Raw genomic sequence first — 14,756 nt, 5'->3', positions numbered from 1 at the left:
GTTAGGGCTCTCACAATAACATTCTCCTCATGCAGCGCCTTCAAAAACAGGCTGCAAGGAGCTAACCAGTCCTCAAACACCCCTGCGTGGGAGCCAAGTGTGGTACCGTCCAAATTGAAGAAAATGGGACAGAGGGGCTGAGTGACCTGACCCATAGCCACTAGTGACTCATTGCAAAAGTTGAGATTAGAAGGCATCACATTCTCTAGTGGAGTCAGACACTTGAATAATCTAGTTTTGTCTGTCTCAGGAGTAGCATTCTGTCATCACTAACTAAAATGTGCCTGTACACCTGAGAACAGTGGCAACATTTGCCCCTTACCTGCCTCTTGCTTTTTCACAAAATATCTGCAGACAGGTTTAATTAAAAGGTAACATTAATACTCAGCAATAATACAGCAGTTCTCAGTGATACCTCACAAAACACTTAACAAAGATGGTTATACATTATTATCCCCACTTTACAAAAGGGAAAATGAGGCACAGAGAAGCACCCTGGTGAGTTAATGGTTGGGCCAAGCCACTGCAAAAAGTAAATCCACTGTAGTCCAAGTAAATCAGGAAAATGTTTGTTTCCAGTTTTGTTGTACTATTTGATTATATCATTTAGTGCACCCGTTCTCAAACTGTGGGGTTGGGATCCCGTTTTAATAGGGTCACCAGGGCCAGTGTTAGACTCGCTGGATCTTGGGGCGTGAAGCCAAAGCCTGAATGCTTTAGTCCAGTGCAGCAGGGCTCAGGCTTTATTCCCCTCCCCCCCGCCCCTGCCCAGGGTCATGTCGTAATTTTTGTTGTCAGATGGGGGTCGCAGTGCAATGAAGTTTGAGAACTGCTGACACAGAACAGCCAGCGGGTGGCTGAAATGCAACCCCGGAGAATTCCCTCTGCATGGAATTGCCATAGAAGCTCCTATGTCCCCACCACTCATGGCCTGTTGAGTAGGTGGTGCACCAAGGACGATGGGCGCATGACTGGGATGTGACTGTGCCCTGGATTTCCCCAGGTACTATAACAGCCTCGAGGGACTGGCTGTGGTCACAAAGTACGTACTTCCCACTATGCTTGGGATGAGCCCAGCAGCTGACAGCTGCATGGGTGGGGGAAAGGAAGGGATAAGATGTACCACCCTCAACTCCCCCGCCTGCCACCTTCCTTAGCTGCACCCAACTATAGCTCAGATGCAGCCCAGGATTTGGGCCCATATGGTGGTCATAATGCAACAAAGTGCATATTTAAAACTACAGATAGGCCTGATCTCAACCCCCCACATCTCTTAACAGTGGGGAATTTTGGATTTGGACTAAAAGTCCCTGACTGAGATTTGCCTTTGTAATGAACAATCAGAACAGCAGATACCAACCTTCCAGCCAGCTCTGGGGGCATTCAGATCTGGATTAAATTCTGAACCTCACTATAGCCTGTTTAAAGGCCAGCCTGGACCACCAAAGCTGAACATCACAGGAGTCTATGACTCAGGCCCTTCTCTATTAAAGAGTGATTTATTTTAGTCCAGTAATTTTTGGCATATTAGAACTAACCTACGTTTGACTGTGTCTGCTTCTATAAACTGAATGGTAGGGAATACTTGAAAGCACTCTATCTTTTGTGGCGTGCAGTAGCTGTGTCAATGTAAAATGCAATGCATTAATTCTTCTACATCTATGCTTTTCTATAGTGCCCTACTGTGTTTGTTTGTAGACTCGATCACTGACTTGTATACTAGTGGTATTGTGTTCGTGTAAGAACTTGGGCCAAGATTATCCTGTAGTAAGTGAAGACTTTCCACTTCATAGCTAAGTCTCTCCCATGAATGTGCTGATCTGTGCCCCTGCTAGTGGCTTGGAGAAATTTACGTTACTACACCTCTACCCCGATATAACGCAACCCAATATAATGTGGTAAAGCAGTGCTCCAGGCTGCGCACTCCGGCGGATCAAAGCAAGTTCGATATAACGCGGTTTCACCTATAACATGGTAAGATTTTTTGGCTCCCGGGGACAGCGTTATATCGGGGTAGAGGTGTATTAACAAAGACTCTGCCATCCCAATTGTAATGTGAAGTACTTGCCAATGAGCAGCTACAGCACAGAATGCAAGACAAATTAAGAGCAGGAGTTTATGTGAAAGGAGAGGAACACAGCTTAAAAAAAAAATCAATGCGAATGGTCAGTTGTTTAATACACTCTCACAAACCCACACAGCACCCCTCCCATCTCCTTCTGCAAACCCACACAGAGTTCAAGAAGGTGCTTGCACATGAGTGTGTGCGCACACACACATAGACACACACACACACATACGCGCGCAGAGTGATGCACAATTCCTACCTCCAAGTCATTGAACTTGAGTCAAATTTCTTTTGCCTGGGAGTGGGAGACGGAGCGGGAGGCTCCTTTGTGAGTGGCAAGTGTACATGAACACCACCACATCAACTGCCAATATGTTATGAGGCCTTGGTAACAATCTGGAGTCTCTGGGGAGCTCTGCTGCAGTTCAAGTGAGTATCAGACAGAGAGAAAACAATTTCTGGTGCCAATAATGCAGCACAGATGAAAAATGTTTTAATATTTGAAGCTGCTTTATGGCAGAAGCAATGACAGTGATGGAGTCAATGTCAGCTTTTTTCCTTTAAATGTCATCTTTCGTCTATGAGTTTTTTCTGCTCTGGAGGCATGCAAGCCTGATGCTGACTGTTTGCAACCATTGATCATTGATTTTATTCTAAATGGAAGCTTGCCAGAAGACTAGAAATTCTGGAATTTATTAGGATTTCTTTAAGAGGCACTTTAGCTCAACAGTTCTCATTACTGTCTTTACAATGTTACTTATTTTTCTTTTTATGTCATATGATTTGTAAAGGGTTAGTACTCAGAGAACAATATACGATTAAACCATTGTGCACGCTGGAGTTGCCAGCTTAGGGGAAAAAAGCATTCTTACGAGAGCTAAGTATGTATTTGAGTATTAAACAGCAACTAATGTCTGTTTCAGAGGCAAAAGTGCTATTTTGAAATTTGTAGACATAGATTTTGATTAAACTGCAGTTCAATTGCAGCTTTGATTAAATAAGGTCACTCTTAAATTAATAACTCTTAAATACATAAATAAAAAGGCTAAAACATCTTTATATTTTGACATTTGGTACATAAACATTGTACTGTATGTACCAAATGCCAGAATATAATGAAAGTTTGTCCTGTTAAACTAATACTACTGATGGACAAAAATGTCTTCGACTCTAATAGCATTTCAATGTATTTATTTACAGTGACATTATTCTGAGCATGCCAACAAGGACTGGTTTAAAGCTTTATTACATATTAACATTTAACATGTTTGTGCGCTTATGTATAGATGATTAGTCTTCATTTGGTTAAAAAGAATCCATTTACGATTATACAGTAGGCTAAATGTTTTCAGTTTCTGATGTGTTTCCATTGGCACAAGACTAGTTCAAACAGGTACGTTAGCTTTTTGGCTGAGATGTCTGACATTCAAGCTTTATTACAGAGCAATGTATCCAGGGAATGTGAATTATAGTTAGTATCAACCTTGGCCTACTAAAAGCATCATTCAGCCTAGTTGATTATGGAATTTACTCTGGGGTTTGGGCCTGAAGATCCATCTACTGAACTGATATTGTTTATTTGTGTAGTCACAAATATGTTGCAGCCGAGACAAAAGAAAAATCATAGAGGAAAATATGCTAGATGAAGAAGGATGACCAGAGAAATACATAAGAGTAAAGAGCCAGAAGTGAAGTTTATTGCCACTGTTTAGATAAAACTAATTCTGCCAAACCCTTTAATAAACCATCAAGTGCAGCACTTGAAATGTTTAAAAAAAAAAAAAAAAACTTTCCAGAAAACGAACTGACCATCTTGGAAGCTGTAAACTGAGTTTCCAGTGTACGAGGGCTGATCATATCCCATTGAGCAGGATGCTTTTAATGTTTGTAGAATATGAACGGTCATAGTCTGCAATAACATAGTCTGTGTAGCATACTGCCTGAACTGTAACTGGGGTTATAGAAACATCAGAATATTCTCTGCTTGCCTCACCGCCATCCACTTTTCACAGGCAATATCCCCACATACCTCATATTTGTTAACAGGTGTGTTTCTGTGTCTGCACTGGTGATGCTGAGGTAATAAAAATGGCATATTTCCTTGTTATTGCTGGACAACTATGTTTACTTCTGTATAAACTGCTGACAGAAAGCCCATTTAAAGTTGTTCTACAATCAGTGATCTGTTATTTCTGGCAACATTTTAGACATTCTCATACAAGATCCTATACTTTGACTAAGTGGGAAATATTGAATATATACTCCATGATTGTTCATGCAGCCATGTTCTTGAGAGCACCATTTAAAGTTCACTGGTACTAGGAATGTCTAAAGCCACAAGGAAAGACACTATTTGCACCCATAGCTCATGTACTTTTGGAAGACAAATATTTAGAAGTATTTCATCAAATGCCCTGAAAGTTTAAAATTTGAACTATCATTTGAAAAATAGCCATACATTTGTCCTAAAAAACAATTGGGGCTTTACATTACAATTTTAATACTATGAGCTGAGGGGTGAAAACATTATCTACTATTTGTTTGTGAACTAGAGCATCCCATAAAAATGGGTAAAATATTGAGCTGTGAAATTTTTGTATGCATGCACATTGCAGCGACCCTCATTATTATTATTACAACAGCACCTGGAGTCTCCAGCTGAGATCAGGGCCACATTGTGCTACATTCTGTAAATACACATAATAGGGGACAGTTCCTGCACCAAAAAGTTTACAATCTCAATAGACCAGGCAGAGTAGAAACAGGGATGCAGAAAGATGAAATGACTTATCCATAGTCACACACTCTCTTGGGATAGAACTGAGGTCTCATAAGTGTCATTCTAGTGGCCTATCTAGTAGACCACATTGTATCTCTAACATTGTCTTGCTCATGTATTTTATGTACCTCTAGACTTCTGCATTGGAAACCTGGGTTCATTTACTGATTTTTGGCTCTCCTGTCACCGAGTCTGTGTAGTGATATGGAGATGGGTCAGCATGTTAACCTCCACAGAAGAAGGGCAACTGTGATCCCCTCCAGCTAACTGAGGAATAACATACATGCACTATGAAGAGAGTTTGAGACAATCTTCTATGGTATTATTTGTTATTTGATAGATGTTTACAGGGCTGTAGTAGGTGAAATGAGTTAGTGGCATCAGACTTGTTACTGAAAGCTATCTCAGCATAGAGGCCAAGAACTGTGGGCCTGATTCTCTGCCCATTGAGGTCAAAGTTTCCTTTGACTTTCAGTGTTGTGGGATCAAGCCCTGATTGACAAATGAACACTGAATTATCTCTTTGCATGCAGGCATGGTGCTTCTAAGGTAAGTCAGGGGCACATTATCAGGGTAGCGCAGGGATACTTGCACAGCCACAACTTACCCTATACTTATTCTGGGCAAGACTGTCACTTTATGAACTGCCAACGTAAGGGGCTGCAAGATGTGGTTAGAGGAGCACTGGAGATTGTGATCCAGTCCCCTTGTTGCTCTGAGTAGGGAGTAAACTACATGGGTCTATACTAAGCAGGGCCGGCTCCAGGGTTTTGGCCGCCCCAAGCAGCCAAAACAAAAAACAAAACAAACAAAAAAAAGCTGCGATCGCGGGCGGCAATTTGGCGGGAGGTCCTTCGCTCCCAGGCGGAGTGAGGGACTGTCCGCTGAATTGCCGCCGAATACCTGGACATGCCGCCCCTCTCCGGAGCGGCCGCCCCAAGCACCTGCTTGAGAAGCTGGTGCCTGGAGCTGGCCCTGATACTAAGTGCAACAAACATTCTCTTATGCCACTGGGTGCAAGGCTCAGCCCACTCCTTACCGCCTCCTGCCCTGCCCACCCACTTGTGTGAGACTGCATCTCACCCATGATGTGAATGACAGTTGGGTGCACGACCATGCTAGCCAAGCCCCTGCCTGGTCCTAAATGAAGAAAAAATTTCAGCTTCCAGGGTTTATAATCTGGTACCTTTCACTTAAAACAAAATCATTTATTGCTATTTCTTTTATAAATGGCTTATGTATTATGACATAATTTAATTGAATACAGCAAAGTATTATAGTCAACATAACAGTTTTAGATTTCTAGTTTTCATAGTGCTGGTTCTATAAAAAATCTACAATCTCTGTCCCTTCCACCTAATAACAATAAAATGCCTCCATTCACATTTACAATGTAAACTACGGCAAGCTCATGTTTGTAGTTTTCAAGCCCCCTGGAATTTCATGGCTCTACCACCTTCCGATAGAGCTGACCCTACTGAGGTTCATGTTCGACTATGAAGGCTAGCTACTTAGGGACAGTGCCAGTTATCAGGCAATAGCACAGCATTGAGGACAGGGGGAATTGGGAAGGGTGTTGGAAGATGAAGAAAGTTTGGTAGGAACAGAGTGAATTTCAGCAAAGCTAGGCTGGCCTGGAAAAAGAAAGAAAAACACCTAGATATGAAAGGATTGTTTGGATAGAAGAGACAGAAAATCAGCATTTAGATAGACCATGCAGGCGAAATGAAGAGGAATGATCTTTAGAACTTAAACAAGAGACATTCTCAAGAAACGTGTGTATTACAAAAAAATTCCAGGAAAGGTGAGGGAACAACAGATGTTTTATAATGCAACTCATTTTCAAATCACAATATAAGCTACAGCGTCAGGTTTTGTTTGCATTGAGAAGAAGTCTTGTTAAAAAAAAAACAGCATTGCTTTTTAAGTTTAACACTTAAAATATAAATATCTGAAACTTTTGGGAAAGGGGGCAAAGTAATTATTTACTTATTTTAGTTTTAAAAATCTGCAAAGTAACTTAAAATAACTTTGTATCAATAAATGCAATAATTTACAAATCAACAAAAATAGAACACGAGAACAGATGATCCCTGCTTATTAACTATCACACTTTTCCTATTTTTGCAACACTCAGTTAAAAAGTGACCAAAATATATAGTAAGTGTCCTATTTGTTTCAGTTTTCCCCATGCTGAACCTGAACTCAGCTAAATGAATACCTTGCCATAATGTAATGATTTCTGAACAGCACCCCTGTGAATAACCTTGTTCCGGAACCCCCACTTAAGGTACTGTGAAATATAAACTACCACCATAGAGTTGCCTGCCACAGTGCAACAGAAATTTACAGACATTCTTAATCAATACACCAGAGGAAAAGATTAATTCATGATTATCTGTCATGTTCAAGTACAATAAATGCAAATATTTATCAAGGATAAGCTCACAAATTCCATTCATAAAGGAATGAAAAATGCTCACAGAAATTTTTCAGGACTGTTTTGGACATAGCTGGGTCAAATTTTCAACAGGGTCTTCCAAAATGTGTTGGCAGACTTTGCGAAAGCACCAGTTTGAAGAAACAAAACCCAACATTTGTATGGAGAAAGCAAGACACGCATTTTTGTAAGCCAACAAGTCTTTCTCACAAGTACATAAATACTTCATATTCCGAATAGGCAATTGTGTTGATGAGTTTCCATTTAGATGTGAAAATACACGTTTTCATACACTGGCTTCACTTGTAAAGCCCATTTTTGGAGACACATTTTGTAATTTGGCCTAAAATCTAATAACTTTTTGCTGCATGCACTGGCTTTGTGTGTTTTAAATCATGAATCACTCCTTATCTGTAAACCAATCATATTTGCCAACTGGATTGCTTGTGAATTGTAATTAGCGGGCCTCAGATGAAGAGTAAACAAACATTCTAACAAACTACTATGACATAAAGGTTGATATTTCAGTTACTCAATCACTACTACTGTGAATATGGGAAATTTTGAATTAAATGCCTCTCTGAGATTTTAATGCTCTTAGTCAATAATGTTTTGATTAAAGCTACTAAAACGTTTTTTTTTCTTTATAGCACATGAGTAGACCAACTAGAGGGAATTATAGTACTGTGGAAAAGATTTGTTACAATGATACAGACCCAGGCAATGTTAAGAACTGGACTGTACCATTGTGGACAAAGGAAAAGAGTGGATTATTTACCAATGGCTGCTGAAAACATAGCACAATTCAGAATAGTCATTATGATAAGCCTGAACACACTACAGTGTTACAGGATTAGGCTTCTGATGATAAGGTCATGACTTATACCAGTGACAAAACCACAGTGCTCTCATCTTAATGTTTCAGGTGACACTTACAAACATCCAGGTATTTCAGCAGACATATTAACAATGTATTGGGAGGTCTAGGTGGTGCAGTGGGTTGACTGAGAGTCTTTTCATTTCAAAAGACTTGGGTTTGAAATCTGGCTGAGATCACAAGTGAACTGTTGGAGGTCTGCAACTAGTCTTTGTTCCTAGTCATTTCCAGCCACAAACATTCATGCCTTACACTGGTTCATTCAGTGTGCTGTACCACTTCTTATTTTAACAGGACCAGAACTTGGGCGATAATCAATTCTGTATATCTCAATGGGTGTTAGTATGAAAGCTGTATATAGAAAATTGTATAGCTGCTATACTTGAGTGTAGCTGGTAGTATCCTTTACTTACAATTTACACTAAATTTGAAAAATGTGACCGCATGTGTGCGCACACATGCACACACACACACCTTTATTGGTCAAAATATCTGGAAAATATGTCTTGTAAAGTGAGTGTATTAAGAAATAGAAGCTTACTACAAGTGTCCCAGCTGACATCTCTTCAGGTTGAAAAGAAGACATTTTCAAGGTAAAAGTGACCTGAGAAGCAAGTTTTTAGATGTTCATATATCAGACAGTGTTGCTGTTCATACTCTTTAAACCATGACATGCAACTGTCCTAATCTTATCTGTACTCTTAAGAGAGTGGAATGGCCAAAACATGATAAACCAAATACACAAAAAACTTGTTACATTTGCAAAGCAAGTCCTTTACTTGGATTTAAAAATAGAGGTATGACTGTTTCTCATCTTAATGGTGTCCAGCCTACTTAACCTTCTTGCATCACCCCACTTTCCAGACCCTTAATATTTGTTTTCACAGATGAAAATAAGGCCTCTAGCGATTAGACTCACGATGGGTCAGAAAACTGGGCTCCAATAACAGATGGGCTCATTCCTAAAATATTAAACAAAACTAAAAATTATCTGATCTGCAAATGGAATTACGTGGCTAGACTGAAATCTGGGCTGGAGTGAGGAAGGCAGTGAAAAGAGCATATTTATTCAGTGAAGGGAACAGCAAACTGATAAAAAGATAGGTGTGTCCTTGACACATTCTTTGGAAATCTTTTCTTCTTTCACCTCCGCAGCTGCACCAAGGAAAGTGCAAAATCCTTCACATCTGGGCTAGTTTTCTAGAGAGGGACATTTCTTCCAACCCTCATTTCACTCTAGTGCAACTCTATGCAGATCACCACCAGACTGTCATTGTTATGCTGATGACTTGCAGATCTACCTCTCCTCTCCTGACTTGTCTACTTTTATCCTTCTGGCAGCTCCTCATGGATGTCCAGCTGTTGAATTAAGCTCATCATGGTCAAAACAGAGCTTTTCCCCATCCTCTTTTCCAGTCACTGGACAGAACATCATCTTCCCTGTCACTCATAACCTAAGAATATTTTGTGTCTCAGATCTCTCTTTAAATCCTCACAGACAGGTTGTGTCTAAAACTTGCTGTTTCTAAAATCTCGCCCTTCCTTTCTGTCCACACAGCTAAACCGCTTTGCCAGGTCCTCATAATTTTGTGTCTCATGAGCTGCAATCACCTTCAGTCTTGCCAAATCCTATTTTACCCCACTTGTGTCTAGTCAAAATGTTGCAGCAAAAGATCATTTTCCTCGCTCCTCACTTCAACCACCTCACCTCTCACATGACATCCCTCCTTGGACTTCCCCTTTCTACCACTTCAAAAACAAATGACATTTAAGGCTCCTTGTGGCCCATTCCCACCCTACATATCCTCTCTGATACACCATCTACATTTTAACCCTTCCCATAGCTCTACAAATTATGCCAGTTTTGATTGCCCGTTTAAAAAATTCCAACAAGCATCTTTGCACTTTCTCCCATGCTGGTCTTCACCCACGGGAGGTGCTCCCCATAAAATTCTGCATGCCACCACATTACCCCCCTTCACAACTCTCCTTCACCATGGTGTCTGCACAAATCTCAACAGTGGTTAGGCAGCTGGTGTGCTGTGATCACTGCTTTTTGTGCAAAACACAAACCATTTATTTCCCTGTTCTCCTGTCTGTCTGCTGCATCCACCTGTTGTCTCTTGTCTTATACTTAGATTGTAAATGCTTTGGGGAAGGGACTGTATCTGTTATATATAATATTTGTTATAAGTATCTAGTATTATGGGGCCCTGGTCTGTAGGCACTATTGTTATAATAATAATAATTAATAAATAATTAATGAATAATAATAAAAATAACGGAATAATAAAAGTGGTTTCTCAGCTCCCAGCCAAAGCCTGCTCCCAATACCCATTAAAGTCAATGAAAATACTCCCATTTATGTCAATATGCATTGGAGCAGGCTCCAAGCTAGCAGCCACAAGGCCGCCTGTCTGTGGTGGAGAAGGGGTGGGGGAAAACTCCTTCCCTCACCAGCAGCCTCACAGCTCCTGTACACCTTCAGATGGGCTCAGCTGATCACATACCTCAGTGAGTTTCAAACCAGCCAGCAGTGTGTAGTCAAAGCCTAGAGAGCGCCTTGCCTGTTCCCTCCATAAAAGCCTAATGGGGGGGGAGGGGGGGAGAAAGGGTTTTTAAGGTTAAACATGGTGTACAAGATCCTGCATGCTATTGGCAGGTTCTGAATATAGAGCCAGGGCATCTTGCCCTGTGAGATCACACCAATGCAAGGGAATTCTCCGGTGGCATAGGGCTGGCAGAGGTACTCCCCTGCCTGCTACACGTATAGGGAACATGGCCAGAGAAAAGGGAGCATGCCAGGAATGTCCCTCCCTTGCCTTTGAGTTCAACCCTTTGAGACCAATATCATGCAGTGTGAGAGCAGTTCTCTTCCCCTCCAGCTTGTGCTGTACCTAACTGGATCCCAGGATCTAGTCAGCTGAGGTTCTATGCAACCAGGAACCAGATCTGGAAAGGCCAAGTGATATCCACCAGGAGATCAATACATACTGACATTGCATAGTTGGTTATAAATGCAGACAGGAGGAATGACACCAAAGAAGAGGACCAGCTGTGTGCTGAAGGCATGGCACAAGATACCTGATGATACAAAGCCCAGCAAATGGGAACCAGTAATCTGTACAAGGAGGTAGTAAAAAAAAAAAAAAAATGGAGACGCTGTACTTGAGAGAGATCTTGTTTCATACACATTTCGCCAAATTTGTAGAAACTCATGGTTTAGCCTATTTGTCTATGCAAAAGTTTTGCATCTTCATATAAGGTGACCAGATTTTATAGGGACCGTCCAGATTTTCAGGTCTTTTTCTTATATAGGCTCTATTACCCCCAACCCCCATCCTGATTTTTCACATTTGCTGTCTGGTCACCCTATCTTCATACCAGAAAGCTGTGCTCATTGGTTCAAACATTGGATCAGATTCATGACCACTCATGAAATTCTCAGCTTTCACTCAGGAATACTTACAAAACAAATATCAGTGGCTTTGCCCAGCTCTCCTTAAAGGAAGGAGCTGCAAAATAATGCAAGAAAAAGGGACAACAATATTCATGAGGGAGTCTATTAAGTATTCAAAAGAAAATGCTATAAATATTTTGGTTGAAACACCAAAGACGTTAAAAATAAAAGTTCAATGGAAATAAAGGCAGTCAGATGGTTATTATATGTTGCTATAAAATTCAAGAGCTGTTAGAAAAGGGAGATCAGGATTTGGTTTAAAAATGACAGGGCTGTATGAATGTAATATTTATGATTGATATAAATGTTAATTGTTCTGCTATTTATTGGGATGACAGTTATTAGGAAATGAAGTAGTGACAAGTGATTGTCATGAGGCTTGAGGCCAGGGGGCATTTTAGCTATAACCCCCGCTGCCCCCAATTTATTTTTTGTATGCTTCTCAGAGGCTTATTTGAATGATCTTATACCTTGAATACTTAAATCTGGCTGAAAACCTTTCTTGGAGAATTCTGGTCCTTTCCCCTTCTGGTGAGATGAGAAATACCCTGTTACTGAAATGCTTTACCCTCCACTATCTTTCAGAGTTTATGCAGCCTAGGATAGGCAAGAAGTACCCTCCAGACATTATTTGCATACATAATTGTCCCAGATGATAGATTTACAGACACAATTCATTAGGATAATACACGTCAGTCAAACCAGCATCTTCCTTCGAAGTTAGCAACTTTGGTGCTGTTTCCTCTAGCACTTCAGGTCTGATTTTTAAGGGATCTTTACCCAGTCTTCACTTATGTGTACACAATTTTGCATCACCAGTAAAGGATGGGCTCTGTTCTTTGCAGGCAGAAATGCTAGTACTTAACCAGCTAATTACTTGATTTCTGTGCACAATCAGGCCATTGAGGACTAAATTTAAAAAGTGTCCACTGAATTTGGGTGCCTACATTTTCTGTGGCCAAAAATCAGTCCTGGGTACCCAAATGGAAGCAGTAGGTGTTCAGCAAATCTAAAAATAAGGCCATAGATGCTTGAGGTGGGCCCATCACAACCCAGTCTTGTTGCTCTATACATCTTTCTGCTGCATGTAGAAATCAAATAGTTTAGCAAAATAAAAAGTGCTGACGAAATGATATATATTATGCGCCATTCTTATTTCTTCTTCTTTTAATCTTTATTTAGCAACTTCTGCATTAAAAGGCAAGCGATTAGCACACCACACCTATTTAATCCCTTGGCACTGGTCAAATGGAGGTGAACTTTTTTGCAAATCCTGTCCCAGTTATGCAGCAGTCATTGCCATTCATTATCATTAGCTAAACCAGTTCCCTGGGGGATGCTCCAGTAAGTGTTTGTCCTAGTTAAGCATTGACTAAGTGGAGTGTGTTGTATAGTGAAGGTTGTATATAAAGTCTCAGGACAGGTAAATGTGGCAGGGCACATTTGTGTGGTTATTTACCTTAAAATATTAGGGTGCTGTATAATTGTAACAGCTGATATTGTTGAAAAATTATTGGAAAAGGTTGTAGTAGGAAAGCCACCACTGTTCCGCTAAGGACTGAGGGCTGGCACTGCCAAAGATCAGCTCTCAAACAAGATTCAAGCAGCATTCTATTCTCAGCTCTCTTTAGGGGTTGGCGTCTTAGCGGAGAATGATGTCAAGACAGGCTATGGTGCAACACTTTTGATTTCATGTTCCCAATGTGTATATTTGGGAGCTGTATATAATCAACTCTACCATAAAGCATTAAGGAAAAATGGGTAAGAATCACTGACACAGCACTGTCAGCAAAGGTCTGAGGGTTGGAAGGAAATGGGGCGCAAGAGGAGCTGCTGGGATAGGGGAGAAAGGATACAGCAGCTTGTACCCTAATGGCTGAAGGAAAAGGAACCGGATTCGTTCAGAGGCACTGGGGGAAAGGAAAGATGGGATTGAGAAGGACAGGGAACAGATCTAGTTGTGTTGGAAATAGGAGACCTTACCTGAAGGTCCATTAAACTTCAGGTAAGCATGCAAGCTTTAGAGGGCTTATCTCAAATACATTTCTGCACCTTTTAAATGTTGTTTGCCCACCACTTTCACACAGGCTGGCCCTCTCCACCTCTCCAGTCTCTGAATTCTTTCTCTAGAATCCCTCCATTCGCTTCCCTCTCTTTTGCCATTCTCTAGCCCCTTTCCATTTTCTCTCTTTCCCTTCCCTCATTCTGCTCTTTGCCTTCCCCTACTTCCTTCTTCTTTCCATACACCATTTATTTCCCCCCATCCTCTTTGTGGGACTTAATGCTTGGAAAGTGCTTTGAGTTCCTGCTGTGGAAGAAATGCAGAGTATTACTATTAAACCCACATGGAAATGGAGGTTGGTAGCTTTCAGCAGCTGAGCTGTAGAACAGGTCTGGTGTACTGTGCATGTCATGCAGTCAGGTCAACTCTTGCTATTTGACGGCTTGAATTTTAATATCAAACTTTGCACCGCAGTTCTGATTTTATTTTATTTTTCTCTGTGCCACGATGATCAAGTTAGTCTAACTGTAGCTAATAATTATGAATGTGAAGAACCAACCCAGAATGGAGAGCCAATCATCCACAGAACTTTTGTTCATTGCATAACCTCCAAATTGTTAACAAATTTCTCTTTGATAACAGCGTGTTTTCTTTCACATAGGTAAGATGACATAACATAACCCCTGGCGTTTGGGGCGAACATTTTTTCTTCAGATGGATTAGTTCAGGTAAGCAGATCTCATTCAAATATTTAACAGATTGCTCATAAATCAGACATTCATAGGAAACTGGTAATTCTGAAGTGATCATAATACTTCACAAATGCAGATACTTCAGAGGGTACATAACTCACTAAAAACTGGTAGGTTATGGAAAAGGTTTCATTGATGTCTGTGCCTAACCATCAAAAGATGAACAATGAGTCTGTAGGTTTCATCAAATACTCCTCTTTAAAAGTATTTGGCATCTTTTAGATTATTGCTTACATTATCTTTTTGTTACAATTGATTGTGAGTCAACAAAATTTTCTCAACAAAACATTTGAATAATAAAATAATTACAACAGTACATTTCTGTAATCAATGCATTTTTTTCAGTGTATCCTTTAATTCCAGTATTCATTCTTCATC

At 40.5% G+C, this 14,756-nt stretch overlaps 1 long non-coding RNA gene across 1 annotated transcript in view; it reads left to right on the top strand.

Moving 5' to 3' along the window:
* LOC112059379 (uncharacterized) overlaps positions 1-14,428 on the top strand; it is a 55,381-nt gene extending 40,953 nt beyond the window's left edge. Inside the window, exon 4 of the long non-coding RNA XR_002888658.3 lies at positions 14,288-14,428. This is a non-coding gene — a long non-coding RNA (uncharacterized LOC112059379). The remainder of the gene's footprint in view (positions 1-14,287) is intronic.
* The last annotated feature ends 328 nt before the right edge of the window (positions 14,429-14,756 follow it).

Source organism: Chrysemys picta, chromosome 14, assembly GCF_011386835.1.
Source record: "Chrysemys picta bellii isolate R12L10 chromosome 14, ASM1138683v2, whole genome shotgun sequence".
In the NCBI taxonomy this organism is placed as follows: Eukaryota; Metazoa; Chordata; order Testudines; family Emydidae; genus Chrysemys; species Chrysemys picta.
Note: the sequence above shows the minus strand (reverse complement) of the source record. Positions and strands in the feature narration are given on the sequence as shown.